Source organism: Capra hircus, unplaced genomic scaffold (assembly GCF_001704415.2).
Source record: "Capra hircus breed San Clemente unplaced genomic scaffold, ASM170441v1, whole genome shotgun sequence".
NCBI lineage: Eukaryota > Metazoa > Chordata > Mammalia > Artiodactyla > Bovidae > Capra > Capra hircus.
In genome coordinates, this window is record NW_017212791.1 from 13 (window position 1) to 13,386 (window position 13,374).

At 43.3% G+C, this 13,374-nt stretch overlaps 1 long non-coding RNA gene across 1 annotated transcript; it reads right to left on the reverse strand.

Moving 5' to 3' along the window:
- Positions 1-3,927: 3,927 nt before the first annotated feature.
- On the reverse strand, positions 3,928-13,082 carry LOC108635254. The gene is made up of 3 exons (XR_001917777.1): positions 12,995-13,082; positions 4,234-4,328; positions 3,928-4,008 (listed from the first exon to the last, which is right to left on the reverse strand). It is a non-coding gene; the product is annotated as an uncharacterized LOC108635254 (long non-coding RNA).
- Positions 13,083-13,374: the final 292 nt, after the last annotated feature.

Below are 13,374 nucleotides of genomic sequence, written 5' to 3' on the forward strand. Positions count from 1 at the left end.
TGGGTGGCCGCAGGTGCAAAGAAGCCTGCTTCTGTCTGAGGGACCTGGCCGCGCATCCTGAACGTGGTTGGCGGGGGTCTGTGAAGGCTTGGAGCAGGGGGTGAGCTGTGTAGACAGCAGCGTGGGGAGTCTGATCAGGACAGACCCGAAGACCTGATGACACAGGAGGCAGGCGCCTGCTGATGTGGGCTGAAACATGTTAAAATCCAAGTTAGACACAGGTAACACTGCATCAGTTCCCTGAAGGCCACTAACCTTCTGTAGGTGACAGACCCACACAATGTCTGCAACAATATAGATGTAAATTCACAGAACCTTAATAAACATGGATGTATATTCACAACTGAAGGAAACTGTTAACAGAAGGTAGAGTGTATTCATTCACCTGTAATATAAAACAATCCCCATTACTAATACAAAGTACTCCCTGGTAAGCTGCAGTTCATGGGGTTGCAAAGAGTTGGACACGACTGAGCGACTGAACAATAACCCCATTACTAAGCTTCACATGCCCACCATCACTCATAGCATATTATTCTATCCAACTTTCTAACTATTCTCACCTTGCTGCTGAGAGATTACATAAACTGCCTTCATGCGCTCTACTTTGGGTTTCCCTAGAGAATGTGGCTGTGATTAGCAAGCAACAATCTAAACAAGCTTGCTTCCATCGAGTGTACATTTCAAGTCATTAAACCCAAAATGTTTAAGAAAACTTACAAATACTTCCTGTGCTCGAATAAGAACTTGGGAGTACTACTGTGATCAGCACACTGTTCTCAGCAATCAGAATACATCCCTCTTCCATCCCCATGACACAGATGTGATGGCCAGCAGAAACTCTTCAGGAAATGATGGAGAACTTGTGCAGCCTCACATAAGATGGGTGACAGCCATTTGTAGTTTCAGGTCAGGGTCCTGGGAAGAGGGAGCCTAAGCTACTCATAAAGCCAGGAGGGTAGGGGTGGGGAATCCCTGTCACAGCACTAGCCCCAGTCACTGAACTCATGACAAGTCACAAGGCACTTCTCTAAGGGAAAATTCATCCAGTCAGGATCAAAGAGGATGGGCAAGGGGGCCAGATTAGAGAGCTGGAGGCCCTGCCATGTGTCAGCTCCTCTGCTACCTCGGGTTTTGAAAGATTCGATTCTACTATGCAGGTTTTAATTGTGGTAAAATATGTTGTTGATGTTGTTCAGTCCCTAAGTTATTGCTGACTCTTGCGACCCCATGGACTGTAGCCCACCCAATTCCTCTGTTCCTGGGATTCTCCAAGCAAGAATACTTGAGTGGGCTGCCATTTCCTTCACCAGGGGATCTTCCCAACCCAGGAATCCAACCTGCATCTCCTGCTTGGCAGGTGGATTCTTTATCACTGAGCTACAGGGAAATCCTGTGGTAAAATATACCTAACATGAAATTTACCATTTTTACCATTTTAAGCATACAGTTCAGTGCGTTAAGCACATTCACATTGCTGTGCAGTCATCACCAAAATATCTCCACAACTCTCCTCATGCCAGCACTAAGCATGTTTTTCATACGGGCAGGTTCAACCTCTGCTTAGTTGACGTGGAATCCCAGCTCCTCGTGTCCAGAGGTCAGAGCTCCTCACACATCTGCTGACTCTGCTGAAGTTTCTACTTTGTTATTCTGGACCTGCTGTAAATCAGTCATGTCCCCTCAAAATTCACTTGTTGACATCTTAGCCATTAGTACCTTAGAATTTCATAACAGGGACTTTAAAGAAGTAACTGTTACCCTTAATTACTCTGAGCCTAATTTAATCTGATGGGGGTGCTTAGAGGAAGAGGAGACTAAGACACAAAGGCAGAGACACAGGCTTGTAAATCAATGCAGTTAGAACACACCCTCTCACCACCCACAAATATAAGCTTAAAATGACTTAACGACTTAAACTTAAAACATGACACCATAAAACTTCTAGAAGAGAACACAGGTAAAATATTCTCTGTCATAAATAACATCTACTTTTTCTTAGCTTAGTCTCCCAAGGCAATAGAAATAAAACAAAATAATCAAATGGGACCTAATCAAATGTACAAGCTTTTGCACAGCAAAGAAAACCATCAGAAAACAAAAAGACAACATACGGAATGGGAGAAAATATTTCCAAATGATGCAACGGACAAGGGGGTAATCTGCAAAATATACAAACATTTCATACAATTCAATAACAAAAACAAAACAAACAAACAAAACAAACAAACTGAAAAATTAGCAGAAGAACTAAATAGACATTTCTCCAAAGGATATATATATATATACAGTTGGCCAATAGGCACATGAAAAGATGTTCAACATTATGAATTATTAGAGAAATGCAAATCAAAACTACAGTGATGTACCACTTCATACCAGTCAGAATGGCCATCATTAAAATAACAATGGCTAGAAAGGATACAAAGAAAATAAAGCTTTCCTACACTGTTGGTGGGAATGTAAGTTGGTAGAGGCAGTATGGAAAACAGTTTGGTGGTTCCTCAGAAAATTAAAAATAGAATTACCCTATAATCTAGCAATCTCACTCCTAGGCATATATCCAGACAAAACCACAAAAGGACACATGTACCTCTATGCTCATAGAAGCACTATTCACAACACCCAAGACAAGGGAACAACCTAAATGTCAACTGACAGCTGAATGGATAAAGAAAGCAAGAACGAACGCCATTTTCAGAAACATGGTTGGACCTGGAGATCATCACACTAAGTGAAGTAAGTCAGAAAAAGAAAGACAAATATCATATGATATCATTAATATGCGGAATATAAATATTGCAAAAATGAAACTATCTAACAAAACAAAACCAGATCTACAGACCTAGAGAACAGACTCTGATGTAGAATAAATCATTCTTAAATTCTAGACTTTACTATTTTCAAACCTACAGAGTAATAAGCATAAACCAAGGGTCTTTCCAGTCCTACTGAAAACTTTGCTTCTCACGTGCCTTTAAAAAAATGATGGAGGATTAACAGATAAAGAAGCTGTGGTACATATATACAATGGAATACTACTCAGCCGTAAAAAGGAATGCATTCAAGTCAGTTCTAATGAGATGACGAACCTAGAGCTATTATACAGAGTGAATTAAGTCAGAAAGAGAAATATAAATATTGTATGCTAATACATATACATGGAATCTAAAAAGATGGTACTGATGAATTTATGTTCAGGACAGCAATGGAGAAACAGACATATAGAAAAGACCTAAGAACACGGGGGTGAGGGAAGGAGGGAGAGGGTGAGACGTATGGAGAGAGTAGCAAGGAAACTGAGATTACCAAAGGTAAAATAGATGGCCAATGGGAATTTGTTTTATGACTCAAGGAACTCAAACAGGGGTTCGGTGACAAAGCATAAATAGGCTGGGAGGGAGGTTTGGGAGGGAGGGGACATGGATGTAACTATGGCTGATTCTTGTTGATGTATGACAGAAAACCACAAAATACTGTAAAGCAATTATCCTTCAATTAAAAATATAAATAAATAAAAGAAAAAAAATGATGGTGGAAAAGAACTGCCAGCCAAGTACCAGGTTACCAAGTCCTCTTCTCTGACTTAAAAATTGTATGTCATCTTTCTTATTCCTGGGATCTGGATCCATCAACTGCAATTAGCAGGGGGAATCTGCCATTTATCCCTCACTCCCTGAAGGACAGACCCCACTGGTCTCCCACACACTGGAACACCTTCTGTATTGTCCTTTCTTGACCTCATCATGATGCAAGATTTCTCTACGATGGATCTTCTGTGGAGGGAAGGAGGGAGGGAGGGGCATGAGGGCAGAGTGACCTGAGTCTCCTGAAGCACAAAGGCTTTCTTGAGCTCTCTTCCCTGATCTCTATAGAGTTCTTGGGAAAGCAGAGATGATAAAAACACATGAGCAAACTCACTGTTCGAACAAGTGCCTGCTGACTCCTGCATCCACTGCACTGAATGGATCATCCAGGAGGTAAATGTCTGCATCCTGATACACGGCTCTAGAAAACATAGATAGATGTCAGGAGAGGACACTTCACAGTCCCTGGGTCTCATCTCTGAATCATGATGGTGTCCAACAACTCCAGGTTTCATTCCAGGAATCCATGGAAAGAACCAAGACCCTGCTTCATATAGGCCCACCCAATGAGCTGGGTCTGTGTGCTCACGTCCACTAGGAGCCATGGGAGGAGGAGGGGTAGGATGGCAACTGAAACCCCATTTACCTGGCAAGGCTGACCCGGGCTTTCTGGCCTTCACTCAGCGGGGTTCCTCTGTCTCCTATCACAGTTTGATCTCCATTCTCCAGAAGCTGTAAATCCTATGTAGAGATAGAAAAGGGAAAGAGAATAAATTTAAAATGTGTTCTCCTCTCATAGCTCAGTTGGTTAAGAATCTGCCTGCAATCGGGAGACCCCAGTTTGATTCCTGGGTTGAGAAGATCCCCTGGAGAAGGGATAGGCCTACCCACTCCAGTATTCTTGGGCTTCCCTTGTGGCTCAGCTGGTAAAGAATCCACCTGCAATGCAAGAGACCCCAGTTCGATTCCTGGGTTGAGAAGATCCCCTGGAGAAGGGAAAGGCTACCCACTCCAGTATTCTGGCCTGGAGAATTCCATGGACTATATAGTCTATGGAGTCGCAAAGAGTCAGACATGAATGAGCAACTTTCACTTTCCTCTCATCCTTTTTTCTTTTAGCCAAACCATGTAGCTTGTGGGATCTTACTTCTCTGACCTGGGAATGAACCCACAATCTCAGCCATGAAAGCATGGAGCCCTAACCACTGAACCACCAGAGGAATTCCCATCCTCCTAATCCTTTAGTACCAGTTCTTCATACAAGTATTTGATGAAGGGCAATGGGAATGTTTCATAGTGACTAAACTATAGCCTTGAACAACAACAACAAAAAAAAAACACTCTTCGGTTTTTCATTTGTTTTCATTCTAATAGTTTTTCACAGCATTTATGCATTTGACTATTTTCACACTATTTATTGAAGATCGACCTTTACACCAGGCATTATTCAGGGCATGATGAATTCAGTCAGAAAGGAAACAAAGTCCTAGAGTTTCTTTCCATAGTGGGGGATGGATGAATAAGAAATTAACCTGAGTGCAAGTACTGAGGACAGAAAGGAAAAGCAAGCTGGCTCAGGGAGATGGAGAGTAAAGGAGGGAAGTGAGTCCACACTGGGTGTGAGGGCTCTGCTCAGAGAGGGTATGAGCAGATCTGGGGAGGAGGAGGGACTCAGGCAGACCTGGAGAGGCTGCTGCAGCACAGAGGGATGGGCGAGTGCAGGGGACATGGGGAGATGCCCAAGGCATTCAGGACAAGGAGGCAGGAGAGCAGAGTAAGAATGAGGGAGTGAGGGCAGAGACAGAGCAGGAGGAGCCCTTGCATTACTCCCAGTAACAGGGGAAGGGGGAGAAGGGAGGACTGACCTGGTCTGAGGTTTCTTAAAGAATCACTTCTATGCTTTGTGGAAAAACAGGCAGTAAGGGGGAATGGGTGAGGGTGACTACAAGTGAGGAGGCAACTGGAATAATCCAGGGGATAAATGATGGTGGTCAGGACCAGAGTGGGAGCAGCAGGAATGGAGCGACAGGGTCACACTCCAGACACACTTGGAAGGTGGAGTCTGTAAGACCTGCCTGATGGGATGGCAGTGGGCTGTAAGAGAAGAGGAGGATTGTGGTGTCTGAGACATGAGGAAGGGGGAGGATAGGGTCTCCATTTACTGAGTTGGGGAAGATGGTAGATGTTCGGTTTAGGAGACTTCACTTTGTGGACAAGGTGAGATGATATCATGGTGATATCACGGTGGCAGCTGGACATGCAAGTGTGAAGGTCTGTGCTAGAGACACAGGTATGAGAGCTAGTGGCCAGGGTGGTGAAGGCACAGGACTAGTTTCATCAGGGAATGAGTGTGTCTTAAATTTCCAATTTTGCTGAACATGATGTCAGCTTCCCACTTCCACTGAAGGAATAAGACCTGACTGGAGTCTTCACAGTGATGCTTAAGACCAGTCATAGAGTGACAGACAAGAACTATACAAGGAAAAGGGAGGAAAAAAAAAAAAGCAGGCTGGGCAGGGAAAAACTAAAGGGAAACAGTGTACTCAAGGAACACGCGGCAGATCAGCTAAACCAAGTAGACGCTTGCTCAGTGGAAGCAGAAAACACTCAAAGCTAAGAAGGATGTGAAGCTTTGATTTGAGAATATGGGAATCTATCATAACTTTTATCTGAATACTATTTAAAGAAATAAATAGACAAATCTGTTTATTTTCCCGAGAGTACCTGGGGAAATAAAAAAAGATGACAAGAACATTCCCAAAACCACAAAATAACAATAAAGTTTAAGGTTACACAGTTATGATATTAGAAATTTTAGACTGCCTGTAATTATCACTGGATAGATCCTGGCATAGACAAAGCAGCACTCATTTCTTTGTCTCTACTTTAGCAAATTTGGGGAGGAAGCAAGTGGCACACCGGGGGTCTCCATGATAAACAAGTTCTTGGATCTCCTAAGTCTCACTTTCCTGTTCTACAGAATGTGCTGCAGAAAACAAGAGTCACTAACCTCAAGGATGCTGGTAGAATCTAAAGTGTAGGAAAACCCCTCCATAAATGGAAAAAGGACAGGAATTGATAGCTTGCTATTGGTGACTGATCACACTCCTAGTAAATAGAGAAACTGAGACTCAATCCCTGAGCCTGCTGACTCCTGGACCTTGGAGTTATCTCATCAGCCTGAATTTATATTCCCAGTGTGATTACTTCATATCTCCCTATTTTTATTACAGAAAATTTTTCAGCTCAATAAGCTTAAAGGTTTACTTCAAGTTAGATCTAGTTGAATACATCTATTTATTAAGATATGTCATACAAAAATTTTGCTTTTTTAAACTATTTTTTTCCTCCAAGATTAGGCAGATGTGAGCACAGGGAGAACTGTAAGGAGAAATCTTTATAAATATTTATATGCATTTAAGTATCGATGGAATGAAGAGAAAAAGGCTGTGTTAGTAACAGTTGCTACCATTAACTGAAACCCTGACTTGTTTGCATTGCACAGGCGTGGCCTTGTAGCCTTGTAGGGTAATCCCACCCCTCCACCATGTAGTAAGAGAAGAAACTGAGACAAACACCTGGAGTTACTATCTGGGACTATTTTCTCTAAAGGTCAAACCTTTTCTACTACACGTGCGGTCTCTGTATCTTCAGGCAAAGATAACTCTACTGCCGCTGCTGCGGCTTTAGTCGCTTCTATGTCTGACTCTGCGATCACATGGACTGTGACCTTCCAGGGCTCCTCTGTCCATGGAATTCTTCAGGCAAGAGTCCTAGAGTAGGTTGCCATGCCCTCCTTCAGGGGATCTTCCCGACCCAGGGATCCTGCATTGCAAGCAGATTACCACTGAGCCACCAAGGAAGCCCAAAACAACTCTAGACACCTCTACTAGCTGTGACCATCTTATGTTCATTCCACTGACACATGGATTCCAAAAGGAAATAAGTAGAGGCTCTCATAACTCATTAAATGGTTCCCAAGTGCTGCAAAGACCTTGCTAACCCCTTGCTAATTGCTAATCAGTCATAGAGGACATTTCAGAGCAGCAACAAAACCTCTTGGAAAACCGCTGAACCAGTGTCCTCATTTTGCTGTGGAAACCTCAGGCAGGTAACAGGACGTGTTCAAAGTGAGAGCAGGAGTGACACAGCGGGGTCCAGGACTCCCCTCTCGCTACTCCTCTGCCCTAGGCCACCTTCCTGCCAAGGAGAGAAAGGGCACCAGGGGCCCCAACTCTCTGTCCTGACCATGCAAACAGGAGAGCAGTCCATCTTTGTAAACATTTGTCTCATCACATACAGAAGAATCGCTGTGCAGCCCAGTCTGCAGGGCCCCTTCTCACAGAATCTGCTGCATGATGGTCCAGGGTGGGGAAGCCTCAGAACCCTGTGCACGTTACTGGTCCAGTCGCGCCATGTGGCTGCAGCAGAGCATCGCCCCCCAGGGAGAACGATGGCCCTGAGGAAAATGCTGAATGGTAGCCACTGTCCCACAGCTGCTCTTCTCCAGAGATGCTCAAATGTGGGACAGAAAGACAGGCTGAGCTTCACCAGAAAGGAAAGGTCATGAGAGAAACACTCACACCTGGCCTGGGTCTTTGGAGTCTGATGTGGGCATCAGGAGCTGGACATGATGGAAACATGGAATTCTCAGGCAAAACTACTGGAGTGGTTCTACTCCCTTCTCCAGGGATCTTTTGGACCCAGGGATTGAACCCAGGTCTCCCACATTGCAGGCAGATCCTTTACCACCTGAGCCACCAGGGAAGTCCATATAATTGCTCTTAAATTGTTTTTAAATTTTTGGTTGCGCCTTGTGGCATGTAGGATCTTAGCTTTTGACCAAAGATCGAACCTATGCCCCCTGCATTGGGAGCATGGAGTTTTAACCACTGGATCATCACATTATAAACACCATTTAATAAAAATCCAGCTCATTCCTGCTACCTTGATACTGTAATCAGGAAGGGTTAATTTTGAACTCATACTGGATTTGCTTCTGTGACTTTAATCCTTATCTTGCTGCTTTTGTTACGGCAGGCATGCACAATGGCCTGCCTCAAGGAGATAGCCTGACGCTGCCCACCTGTGAAGGGTTATAAGGAAGTGAAACTAACATCTCCCAGCATGAGGCTTGCTGCTTTATAAGATATTCACAAGAATTAAATGATCTTTTTACTTTGTTTCCTCATGTCCAACCATCTCTGATTCACAGAAGAACGTGACATCCTGCCCCTGATGAGATGGCTATTTTGAGGTGCTAACCTGCCATCTCAGCTATTTGTAAGGCCTCCTCAGAGAATCATTTTGCCTTTTTGCATTTCTTTTTCTTGGGATGGTCTTGATCACTGCCTCCTGTACAATGTCATGAACCTTTGTCCATAGTTCTTCAGGCACTCTATCAGATCTAATCCCTTGAATCTATTTCTCACTTACCACTGTATAATCATAAGGGATTTATTTAGGTCATACCTGAATGGTCTAGTGGTTTTCCCTACTTTCTTCAATTTAAGTCTGAATTTGGCAATAAGGATTCATGATCTGAGCCACAGTCAGCTCCCAGTCTAGTTTTTGCTGACTGTATAGAGCTTCTCCATCTTTGGCTGCAAAGAATATAACAAATCTGATTTCGGTGTTGACCATCTGGTGATGTCCATGTGTAGAGTCTTCTCTTGTGTTGTTGGAAGAGGGTGTTTGCTATGACCAGTGTGTTCTCTTGGCAAAACTCTATTAGCCTTTGCCCTTCATTCCATATTCCAAGACCAAATTTGCTTATTATTCCAGGTGTCTCTTGACTTCCTACTTTTGCATTCCAGTCCCCTATAATGAAAAGGACGTCTTTTTGGATGTTAGTTCTAGAAGGTCTTGTAGGTCTTCACAGAACCATTCAACTTCAGCTTCTTCAGCGTTACTGGTCAGGACATAGACTTGGATTACCATGATATTGAATGGTTTGCCTTGGAAATGAACAGAGATCATTCTGTCGTTTTTGAGATTGCATCCAAGTACTGCATTTCAGACTCTTTTGTTGACTATGATGGCTACTCCATTTCTTCTAAGGGATTCCTGCCCACAATAGTAGATATAATGGTCATCTGAGTTAAATTCACCCGTTTCAGTCCATTTTAGTTCACTGATTCCTACAACATCAATGTTCACCTTTATGTCTCCTGTTTGACCCCTTCCAATTTGTCTTGATTCATGGACCTAATATTCCAGGTTCCTATGCAATATGGTTCTCTGCAGCATTGGACTTTACTTCCATCACCAGTCATATTCACAACTGGATGTTGTTTTTGCTTTGACTCTGTCTCTTCATTCTTTCTGGAGTTATTTCTCCACTGATATCCAGCAGCATACTGGGCACCTACTGACCTGGGGAGTTCATCTTTCAGTGTCCTATCTTTTTGCCTTTTCATACTGTTCATGAGATTCTCAGGGTAAGAATACTGAAGTGGCTTGCCATTCCCATCTCCAGTGGACCATGTTTTGTCAAAGAGTCAGACACAACTGAGCAACTGAACTGATACTGATACTGAACCTGCCATCTTCTCTGTCGGGGGGCTTCCTGAATAAAGCCCCTTCCTTGTCTCAACACCTCATCTCAGACTTATTGGCCTACGGTGCAGTGAGCAGAGTGAGCTTGGACTCAGTTCAGTTCAGTCACTCAGTCATGTCCAACTCTTTGAGACCTATGGACTACAGCACGCCAGACTTCGCTGTCCATCACCAAGTCCCAGAGCTTGCTCAAACTCATGTCCATCAAGTCATTGATGCCATCCAACCATCTCATCTTCAATTGTTTCCTTCTCCTCTTGCCTTCAATCTTTCCCAGTATCAGGGTCTTTTCCAATGAGTCAGCTCTTTGCATCAGATGGCCACAGTATTGGAGCTTCAGCTTCAGCATCAGTCCTTCCAATGAATATTCAGGACTGCTTTCCTTTAGGACTGGTTGTATCTCCTTGCAGTTCAAGAAACTCTCAAGAGTCTTCTCCAACACCACAGTTCAAAAGCATCAATTCCTTGGCACTCAGCTTTCTTCATGGTCCAACTCTCATATCCATGCATGACTACTGGTAAAACCATAGCCTTTACTAGATGGATCTTTGTCAGCAAAGTAATGTCTCTGCTTTTTAATACACTGTCTAGGTTGGTCATAGCTTTTCTTCCAAGGAGCAAGCATTTTTAATTTCATGGCTTCATCACCATCTTCAGTGATTTTTGAGCCCAAGAAAATAAAATCTGTCACTGTTTCCATTGTTTCCCCATCTATTTGCCATTAAGTGTTGGGATTGGATGCCATGACCTTAGTTTTTTGAATGTTGAGTTTTAAGCCAGCCTTTCACTCTCCTCTTTCACCTTCATCAGGAGGCTCTTCAGTTCCTCTTCACTTTCTGCTATAAGGGTGGTGTCATCCACATATCTGAGGTTATTGATATTTCTCCCAGGAATCTTGATTCCAGCTTGTGCTTCATGATATTGTTACTGAGTCCACAGTATGAAAAGAGTGGACTCAGTAACAATATCATTTCCACAAAAGAAGACCTCTCATTAACAACAACCCAGGAAGTGGCAACCCACTCCAGTATTCTTGCCTGGAGAATCCTGTGGACAGAGGAGCCTGGTGGACTGCTGTCCATGGGTCACACAGAGTGGGACACAACTGAAGCAATTTAGCATGCATGCATGCATTGGAGAAGGAAATGGCAACCCATTCCAGTATTCTTGCCTGGAGAATCCCAGGGATGGAGGAGCCTGGTTGGCTGCCTTCTATGGGGTCGCACAGAGTCGGACATGACTAAAGTGACTTAGCAGCAGCAGCAGCAGGGGAAAGAAACAAGAGCATTAAACAAGCAATTCTGTTTTGTTCACATCAGCACAAAATGCTACTCATCTGATACAATCTATGATTCTATGATATTAAGTCCTTGTTCAAGCAAAATTACTATTGTTTCACAAAGCAAGTTTGGAGCCTTCAACACCACACCTTTGAAAGACCGCCCCAATCTTTTCCTCACACTACAAAAGAACACACTGCACTGAACAGGCCTGGGGAGGAGAAGCCCTTTAATGCTATTATTTAGATTTTCATAACCCAAGAGAGTAACACAGTATTCATCAGTATTTACATTTTTCTTTCTTTTTTGCCAGATTATATTTTATCAGGTAATTTCATTTTCACCATTCATTCACTGATTTCATCTAAATTTCAGAGTTTCACCTTGCCATTTTCTGTGGACCGCAGTCTTTTCTGAAAACAATCTCTCCCCCAGTGAAACAATGCAGTATTAAGAAGAGATGTTAAAGCATTCTATTTTCTTTAAATAAAAATACCAGTCATAACCAAGTGCAGAGAAAAACCTAGAGACTGAAAGGGACCGAGGAGGCACCAACCAATGCAGGGGGCAGACCTCATGTGGAGTCTGATTCAAACCAATGGTAAAGGAGGCTCCTCAGTGAGATGATTAGCAACATGTAAACTAGAAGGTTGATAATATTGAGGAATTTGGGTTATTTTTCAGATGAAATAATATGTTTTTCCAAAGGCTCTCCTATCTCTTAGAGAAAAACTAGTAAAATATTTGTGTGTTAGTCGCTCAGTGGTGTCTGACTCTTTGCAACCCAATGGACTGTAGCCCACCAGGCAAGAACATTGGAGTGGATAATTATTCCCTTCTCCAGGGGATCTTTCAAGCCCAGGAATTGAACCCACATCTCCTGAACTGCAGGCAGGGTCTTTACCGTCTGAGCCACCAGGGAAGCTTTGAAAGTGAAAGTGAAAGTCACTCTGTTGTGTTCAATTCTTTGTGACCCCATGGACTACAGAGTCCATGGAATTCTCCAGGCTAGAATACTGTAGTGGGTAGCCATTTCCATCTCCAGCAGATCTTCCCAATCCAGGGATCAAACCCAGGTCTCCCACATTGCAGGCAGACTCTTTACCAGCTGAGCTGAAACCTTTAGAGATGAACTAATCTGAGGTCTAGGATCTGCTCCAGAATAACCCAGGAGGGTGGGGGGGCGGCGGTGGGGCTGGCAGAGGGCAGGGGTGGAGATGCAGCAAGACTGGCCACCAGCTGCTCCTGCTTGAAGCTGGGGAGTGGGCACATGAGGGTTCATTATCTGTACACTCTAATTTTAGAAATGTTTGTAATTGTCCACAAAGAAAATAAGTTAAAAGTAAATGAAACTTCAGGCATTCTGTGAGTGTCCTAATGACATCAAGATTGAAGGACTAGCATATACCTGCATACTTATTCAGAAGACCGGTGTAAATATTAAACAACACTGAAGATCTTTCAAACTTAAAAAAAAAAAAAAAAAACTTTGAACAAACTTTATTGATAGTTTAAACCAAGTCTGCCATTTGAAATTCTAGTACATGCTACTCAAAAGTCCTTACTCACCTTTCCCAAAGCACAAGCCTTTATTACTTCTTCATATCGGTCTTTTTCATATTTCTTCCCAAATAAAATATTACTCCTTACAGTTCCTGAGAACACCCAGGGCTGCTGAGAAACATATGCGATCCTCCCATGCACACTGACCTGTCCCTGGCTCGGGGGCAGCTCCCCCAGCACAGCACGTAACAGTGACGACTGAAACAGACAGAAAACACACACGTGTGAACAGGGAGCACTCAGAATGAAACATATGCCATAGCACAGCTGACCCCAGGCTGGTGCTTGATACACAATAGACCTCTTGCATTTAGAACAGGATAAAGTACAGCCCTGGAAGTTTGGACAAAAACAAATGAAAATAACACTATCGGTCAATGCAAATG